Raw genomic sequence first — 9,567 nt, forward strand, 5'->3', positions numbered from 1 at the left:
AAATTGAATTTACCAAAGAAGAAATCATTGAATTTGGAAAGAGCAAAAATAAAGGCATCGAGTCATGTACTTATTTTTTCCTAGTTAAATTATATGAATGTGTATAAAGTTACACCATAAAATTTTAGAGCATATTTCAAAACTTTGTCGCACTTACAAACTTGCTTACATCATTCATAAATTCACTTTGCTTCACTTTTCCCCCCCCCTCCACCTCTCCTCTATGAAAAAAAATCAGATTTATTTCCAGTAGAGACTTCCTTAGTTCTGAAACTTTAATTGATATCGTTATGCCCTAAAATCTAAGCCAGATAAACATAAAAAATAACATCTTATAATGAGAATCAGTGGAACCATATTTTTCGTTCTTGATAAGCTCTCCTCGTTCCTCCCAAGTTAAGGTTTTGAATCTACTTGATATCTCGGTCCAACACTCCCTTACAGTTTTGGCTGGGTCCCATAAACCGTTAATTTATACCCTTGGTCTTGCCCAAGATATCGCAGATGTGCCCTTTTGACAACTTAGATACGCATAATGTCTTTTCATTTAGTTGAAGATCCCCTCAGTATTATGAGGAAGTTTCAACCTACACCGTTCTAAAAAAAAAAAAAAAAAAAAAAAAAAAAATAGGCCATTCTGACAGCCTGGGTGCATATAATTCCTTTACATTTATTATAGCATACCTCTCAATATTCTTGAAGAAAATAACTTAATGCAGTAAGTCGTTCCTGAGAAATTACAGATTTGCCATTCTGACTTGTAGTCAAAACTAACGCGGATACGCAGTGCATAGCTTCAGCACTTTCTTGGGGGGGAGCAAAAGGAATCTACATCTGGAGAGTCAAGGGGTATGGGGTGAACGACACCACTGCGCAGTGCGTCTTTGATTTAGTTCAACATTTCCTTAACTTTTCTTGAAAGTTTGAACTTAGCACCCTTTGATGTGCCTATTTAAGACATTGATGCACGTAGTGTTTAACTGATTATATTAATTATTTCCAAGACATTCCCTGAAACTTTCAAATTGATTTCCTTAATCGTTTATAAGATATTGCATATATGCTCCTATGAAAATCAGCTACACATTGTGAATTCGGATTTTTTTTCAGACATTCCCTGAAAAGTTTGAAGTTTATACCCTTAGCCGTTCTTGTGATATACAAACACTTCTTTTTATATCCTTCTCAGCGCTCCCTGAAAGTTGCAACTTAATGTGCTTTGCCATTTCTAAGATATTGCAGGTACAATATTCTGGAAATCTGAAAGTGCATAGTATCATTTGATTTAATTCAACATCTCCTTCAATATGCCTTGAAAGTTTCAACTTAACCAGTATTAGGCTGCAGGCGGGACGTAGAAAATTTGAAAACCGTTTTGCAAGACGTCTGGTTTCACTTTTGCTTACCTTTTCCTAGTGTTGTAGTCAAAGCATTTTTTAGGCTTTTCAAAGAGATCAGAATTAAAAGACGCAATCGATCAGTCATTATTGCGCTGTGTGCAACTCTTCCGACGAAGTGTGGAAGAATGCAAAAGGGAGGAAACTTCCGGGTTCTTGAGTGTTTACTTCTTGAAACTGGACAAACCAAACGCAACAACTGCAAAAATTATAAATGCTGGAGAGCATTTTGCCATTGGCTTTGAAGAATGAGGAAATAGTAGCAGTTTCCAAAGCAGAATCTGGTTCTTATATCTATCACTCTAGACCCTTAGAAACTTCGCTCGTCAATCCGTATTTATATAATAATGAGCGGCTTTCCTAATGTATTATCTGATCTTTATTCTATTATGTCTATTTGCTAGTATTAGATTTCAAATTTATATTATCGGCAGTGAAATAGTGCTCCCTAAGTAAAGAGTGATAAGGTACTATCGTTTTTTCACTAATCAGCCTCATAAGGAAGGAGTTGTCGTAGAAAACTAGGGTGGGGACTCATTCAGTTGAAAATTAAATGTTGTGGGGCACTTTGAAGAATCAAAAGTGATTGGAGGGCAATCAGCCCCCTCCCACGGTATATTTAGCTACCCCATTCCCAAATGACTGATCAAAATTTTATGACAGGTATTTTTTTTCAAAATACTCAAGTGATCCAATAACTATAGCCCCTGGAATAAAATGACTCCCCATAGCTCCTGGGTAAGGGCTGTAAGTTATGCAAGTGACCCATTGCTTTCATACAAGTTTTATTACTGGGAAAAGGGGAGTATTTTGATCCTGGACCTCCAAAAAGGCTAAGCATATTAAGGTTAAACTTTCGAAAAATATTGAAGGAGATGTTGAGTTACATCAAAACACACTATGCGCATTCAAGTTGCCAAAGAGGAGTATCAGCAACATTTCATGAAGAGCTATCCCTATCACGTGTCCACAACATCTTAGGAAGAACTTGGAGTTTTCAGTTGAACCTTTCAGGTAATGTTGAGAGGGATGTGTAACTAAATAAATCAAAACTATGCATATCCAGGTTATCAAAAGAGCGCATCTGCAAAATCAAGGGAATGGGTAAGGGTATTAAAAAGTAACTTCCAGAGCATATTTGGAGGGAGGTAGTGAACTAAATTAAAAAACACTATAAGCACCAGAAGTTTTGAAACGGAGTATCCACAATAACGTAAAAACAGGTAAAGGTATTTAGTGGAACCTTTCAAGGTATGTTCAACTCATTCAAAGAACAATATATGCATCAAGGTTTTCAAAAGGGCAGAGTTGCAATATCTCATATCTCTTTGCCTAAGATGAGAGAGAGAGACTTTTATTTTGAAAACAACTTTCACAGCGCGTGGCACCCAATTAGCGCTTTAAGTCAGGTACTACAGACACATAAATTTTTCGAAAAAAAAGAAGAGAAGAACAGACACAGACACACAGTCTCAGACAGAGACTTGTCAGATTAAAAAACCGATCATCAACTAAAAAGTTGAATCAAAATAACAAATTCACTGATTAATAGTGTTTACAAATGCAGAAATAAATAACTTCCTATATCTCTCGTTGATTGGTGGGAGAGATTGAGGGGGGGACTTTCTGGGAGTTGGGTCTTTGAAGTTGCGATGTTAAAGATTGAAAAGGCAGGGGGAATAAATCTTAAAAACGGGGTTTGTCATACCTTTATTACCAAACCGGGTGCACAGGAGGATTCTTCTCTCTGATAGGGTAGTGAGCTAGAAATGCTTAAGAAAAAAGTGATATGGGAGTTTACTTTGACCATAGATAATTTTTAGTGCTCGCTTCTGTACTGACTCTATTGAATAAGATTGGGAAGTAGTTAAGCCAAAATGCCAAACCGGACAAGAATATTCAAGACAAGGGCAGACGAAGCTTGTATAAATTCTTAAATGGTGGTTTGCGGGGCAAGAAAACTTGAAAAAAAATACAAGCGTAGAAAGTGCCAAATTAGCTTGCTTTGTGCTGTTAGTAACGTGGACCACCCAGCTTAGATCGCTCGAGATAGTGATACCAAGGAGTTTGCACTGCTGGACGGACATCTCCGGGGGGGTTTGGTTGCTTGAACAAAGGTATACTCTTCAAGAAACTGATAGTTATGATATTTGACTTTTTGGCATTCACAGTCATGTAGGCCTTTGCAGCGTCACTGGAAATATCTTCCATGATTTCCATACTACTACTACTAATAATAATAACTCACTGCAGCACCAAGCAACCTGAGGCCAACAAAGCTACGCACGCTCCTCCTCCAGCCTAATCTATTCAAGGCCTCCCTAATTACACCCACCCAAGAAGTTCTCATTTCCTTTAAATCTTTATTTATGACATTATCCCAAACCAGACGAGAACGACCTGCTTTTCGTGTAGCCCCAGACGGTTGGGGAAAAAGGACAATCTTCGGCAATCTGTCATCCTTCAATCCTGTCATCCTGTCATCCGCACTAGAAAGCGGGATTGAACCACATTTTCCGTACAGCCTACTGTTTGGAATACGGTCAGTCAACCGGGTACCCAGAACAATCCGTAGGCAATTTCCCTGGAAAACTTCTAGTAAATTTGTGTCTGCTTTTTGGAGTACCCATGGTTCAGAGCCATATATGACCACTGTCGTAACTGTAGCTTCCAATATTCTAGTCTTGGTTTGCAGACTTATCTTCCTATTCTTCCAAACTTTTTTTTAACTGTGATGAAACACCCTGAGCCTTAGCTATTCTACTTTTAACATCTTCACTGCTCCCATCGTCTTTACTAATAATACTACCAAGGTAAGTGAAGCTGCCAACCTGATCAATCTTTTCGTTACCCAACGCCACCTATTCATCTTCACTTATTCCTAGCTTTAGTGACTTAGTCTTCTTAACATTAATTTTCAAGCCTATTCTAGCATCCTGAACTCGCAGAACTTCAAAAAATTCACTCATTTTGCTCACACTTTCATCTAATATGCTTAAATCATCAGCACAACCTAAGCCCAGGAGTGTTTTTCCTCCCCATTTGATTCCATGGTCTCCAATTGCCTTTCCTGTGCTCCTTAAGACGAAGTCCATCAAAATGATCCATATAAAGGGGGATAGAACACAACCCTGCTTAATTCCTGATTTAATACAAAACCAGTTGCTAACCTTATTTCCTACCTTAACCGCAGCAGTATTATTCTTGTACATGGCAAAAATCACTCTAATGTATTTTTTTTTGGTATACCATATAAGGATAAGACCTCTGCTAACGCTCCTCTATCAACAGAATAGAAAGCTTGCTCATAATCGATAAAGCTGAGGACCAAAAGTGCTTGACAACGAGGGGACTTCTCAATTCTTAACCTAAGAGTGAAAACTTGGTTAACACATCCTCTACCTTTTCTAAAACCGCACTGTTCTTCCCTTAAAACTTTGTGTACAGCATCTCTCAGTCTAAAAAGCATCAAATTACAAAGTAAGTTGCTACCTATAGAGACCAGACTAATGCCTCGGTAATTACGACACTCGCTCTTGTCATCTTTCTTATACACTGGTTTAACTAAGGTTTTCCTAAAATCATTAGGTACTTCCCCTCTTTCAAAAATCATATTCATAATCTTCAGTAGCTTATTTCTAATCTCAGACCCGCCATATTTAAGAAACTCATTAATCACACTATCAGCACCTGGATCCTTATCATTTTTTAATCCTTTTAGCACTGTTTCCATGGCTGAGTTTTTCAAATTTTTCCGGCACTTTTCCAGTAACGACACGTCGACAAATTTCCAGTGGTCAGGATGTTCAGTAGCAAGTCCATTTGTTATAATCAGGAACAGGAGCAGGCCAAGGAGGGTACCCTGGGGCACACCACAGTAAACTGGAAGGAGATCTGAATAGACATTTTTATACTTTACACATTGAGTTCTACTGGAAAGGAACGATGCTATTATTCTAACAAGGTTAGTGTTAAAATGAAATTCATTTACGAGTTTGTCAACTAAAACATTGTAGTTAATCAGATCAAAAGCTTTTTGGAGGTCTATTAGAAGTAGATTTAGCTAAACATCCAGGTTTTCCCAATTTTTATATACTGTATTCAGTAAGCATACAAGATAATGAATAGTAGAAAGGCCACGTTGATTTCCAAATTGCTTCAGGTCAATAATTTCTTCAATTTTTGATTTGAGCCAATCAGTCAGAAAGCTTTCATTTAATTTTAAGAAAACTGAGGTGAGCGCAATTTGTCGAGCCCCATTGAAACCCTCCTCAGCGCCCTTCTACTGAATGGGCGTCATGAATACTTGCTTCCAGGTGTCAAGTAAGTATCCACTTTCTGTGACCATGCAGAAAATATCTGCCAGTGGTAAGGACAGCTTGTCAACGAAGGCTTTGACAAGTGCAATCGGAATATCTGATGGGCATGTACTTGTCCTTTTTAGGTTGTTTATCTTCCTCTCGATATCTTTTGGTGATATATGAGGAAGGTCTTCATCCTGATTATGGGGAATAGACTCTAGAGTATCTGCGAAAAGTGGAGGTAATGCCCGGACAACCTTAGGGAGGTGTTTGTTGAGACCATTAGTAGTTTTAAAACTAGGCTCGTTAAGCTGGAAATCAATATTACTAATTTGCTTCTCAGAAAGTTTTTTAACTAGATCATACATTTCTTGGGGGTATAATTAAAAATATACTTCATAGTATTTTTTTATAGTACGTGGCAGCTGCTTTTCGATTTTTTTTTTTCATTTTACGCATATGGTTGGCTTCATGTTTTTTACCATTAAGGAGTAAACGAAATTTTTCTTTGATCTTGTCTTAGAGATTCATTAACGCAGGATTTATCATTTCAACACTTTTTTAGTTTTCTTTTCGAGAAAAGATTTTCCATATTTATCAGATAGCTTCCTTTGAAAGATTTGAACTTTAGAATTGACATCAGGAGTAACTAGGACCTCAGACCAGCGCTCTTCAGAAATCCAGGAACCGAAACTAAGAATACCTTCATCGGTTAGTGGGCGATGCAGTTGTTCAGTGACTTTGTATTCGACCTTGGTTTGATCCAGTGGTTGCATTCTAAGAATATAATGGTAGCTCCCTCCTAAAGATGGTAAGGCTTCTGGTTGACTGTAAAACTTATATAAGTTCGTACAGATGATATCTAAAGAGGAGCTTCCTTTGGTTGTGGGTATATTTATCACTTGCTTTAGGTGTAGACCCTTGCATAGGTATTCGAGTTTCAGTTCATTGGCATCACCGAGGAGTAAAACTCCAGTGCTTGGGAATCTTGAGAGAGCAAAATCAGCACTGGCTTAAGTTTTTCAACGAACTTTCGACGAATCTCGCATGCTGACCTGGAGTGTAATCAAAATTACATACTAGAATATTAGGCAGTGGACGAGGGAGTACTTTCAGTTTAATACTTATCAACATGCTTTCACCATAATCATCAATGCGGGAGATTATGATCAGTTTTGGATTAAGTTCCTCACGGCACAGCAAAAGAGGTCCTCCACCACACTTACCAGGCGGGTGATCGGCTTGTCTCAGTTTCAAAAAAATTTTGTAGCCCGATGCTTTCAGGGAGTCAGAGTGTTGTGCCTGGACTTCAGTTACGGCAACAAGGTGGGAATTTGTGAGATTCGCCGTAATAGCCAGTTCTGTCATTTTCTCGAAGTTGAGACTCTCAGCATTACAGAGCAAGAAATTTGGAAAATAGTAATCTTGAACCAAACGAAAAAGAAACTGCTTTATTTTCGGGGCTCTAGGGGAATAATTGGAGGATGTCTGAAGAGTGAATGGAAGAGACTGTGGTGTCACAAATGAGGATAATACGGAAGGAAGTTTTAGGGTGGAGTGGGGTCCAAAGGGCTGCCTAGATCATTATTCGGGGAACTAGAAAGGGAAAGGTCCCTGCCGAAATCATACAACCTATCCTGCGCATTCGAGGGGAAAGTCAGTGAGAATCTCGAAAGAGGCCGGTTCTTCGGTAGGGGACAGAGCTGCAAGATATTGCAGCTCTGCCGTTTTTACAACATTTATGGATTTAATGTCCTTTGACTAGATTCAACATGGCCTGAAAGTTTCCTCTCAATACTCTTAGCTGTGTCCGGCATATTGTAGACGCTCAGTTTTGAAAATATGGATGCATATAGTGTCGTTTGATTTAGTTTACTCCCGTCCCTCCCCTAATACGCACCAAAAGTTGCATTTACTACCTTTAACCATTCCTTAGACATTGCAAATGCTCCCTTTTAACAAACTGTATATATATAGTTTATTTTTATGTGGTTCAAAATCCACCACATTATACCCTGAAAGTTTAAACTCAATACCCTAAGCTGTTCCTAAGACATTCTGGTTACACTTTTTTGACATCCTAGATGAACATTGTCTATTTTACCTTAGTCTTACATCCCCCTCAACACGTCCTGAAAGTTTAAAATCAATACTTAACCACTAATAAGATACTGCAGATGTGCCCTTGTGACAAACTGGATGCAAATAACGTCTTTCGGTTAGTTCAACATGCGCCTCAATATGTCCTGAAAATTTCAACATAATACCCTCAGCCGTTCCTGAGATATGCTGAGGGGGACAAAGTCTCAGGTGTGTGTTTATTTACTTTTAAATCCCTTCGACATGCCCTTATTAGAGTTTCAACTTAACACACTTAGCCCTTCCCGACATATTGCAGCTATGGCCTTTCAGATAACTGGATACACGTGTTGTCTTTTGGCTAGTTCAACATCCCCTGAAATTTTAGAATTGATATCCTCAGCCGTCCTGCACCTTCTGCGTATAGCTGATACGCCTTCTGAACAGCCTGAATGCACATTGTGTTTTTACAAAATTCTCAATATCCTCTGAAAGTTTAACCTTAATACCCTTAGTCATTTTGGAAATCCCAATTACATGATGCTAAGATATTACGGATACACCTTTTTGACAACCTGTATGAACATTATGTCTTTGGATTTACTTTTACATACCCCTCACTTTGCCCTGAAAGTTTCAAATTCATACACTTGGCCATTTCTAAGATATTTCAGATACACCTTTTTGACAACCTCTAGATACATATAATGTCTTTCTGTTAGTTCGACACGCGCCTTAACATGTCCTGAAAATTTCAAGACAACACCCTCAGTCATTCCTGATATATGCTGAGGATGATGAGGTGTCTGTGATCTAGTTGTCTTGGTGTCTAGTGCCCTCTGATTTACTTTCAAATCCTTTCAGCAGACCCTTAAGATTTTCAACTCAATACCCTTAGCCATTCCTGAAATAGTGCAGATATACCCTTTTGGCTAACTGGATGCAGTGTCTTTTCATTAGTTCGACACTCCCCTCGTCAGCCAGAATTTGTTCGTATCTGTGACCAGGATTATGATAGGAATAATATATTGAATACATTCGTAGCCCGTCTATCTTTTACACTTGAACTCACTAACAAATTTCTAGCCCAGAATCATTTTAGAAGTTGATACTACGGGTTTCAGATTTTCAGCAAGTTCATTGCCAATATGTTTCCCATTACTGCTACTATCACTACTAACTTACTGCAGCACCAAGCTTTTAGAGGGTAACAAAGCTACGCACGCTCCTCCTCCATCCCAATCTATTCAAAATTTCCCTCTTTAGCTTCCCAAGTAGTTCCATTTTCCATTAAGTCCTTCCTTACTACTTCCTCACACCCCGTTCAAGGTAAGGGGATCTGATTTTCACTTGGCCTTTGATGGTAGGCGGAAAAGGAAAATATTTGGCAATATGTCATCCTTCATCCGCAGAACAGTCATTTATTCATCTCAACCTTTAGTCATTTAGTCAGCGCTAGAAAGCGGGATAGAAGCATATTTTTCTCCTCGGCTAAGAGTTCACCAAATCATAAGATTGTTTCATATTTTATCCAAACCAAGGATCAAGCTTTTGCCTTGGCATGAGTACTATGACATACCTCGAGTTTTTAGAGTATTTCGAATCATCAGCGGGTGGTCTTCAATGCTGAACACTATGAGTAAGATATTCAAATTGAAAAAAAAAATTAAATGGAATACCAATCCAAACTTTTGAACTATATGTGCGTATGACGTTCATTGCCTCGCTTTTTACCGAGAGTATTTTTTACTTCTGGCCTTATTTACAGGATCAGTGAGAAGTCATACACA

The sequence above is a fragment of the Artemia franciscana genome, chromosome 2, assembly GCF_032884065.1.
Source record: "Artemia franciscana chromosome 2, ASM3288406v1, whole genome shotgun sequence".
NCBI lineage: Eukaryota > Metazoa > Arthropoda > Branchiopoda > Anostraca > Artemiidae > Artemia > Artemia franciscana.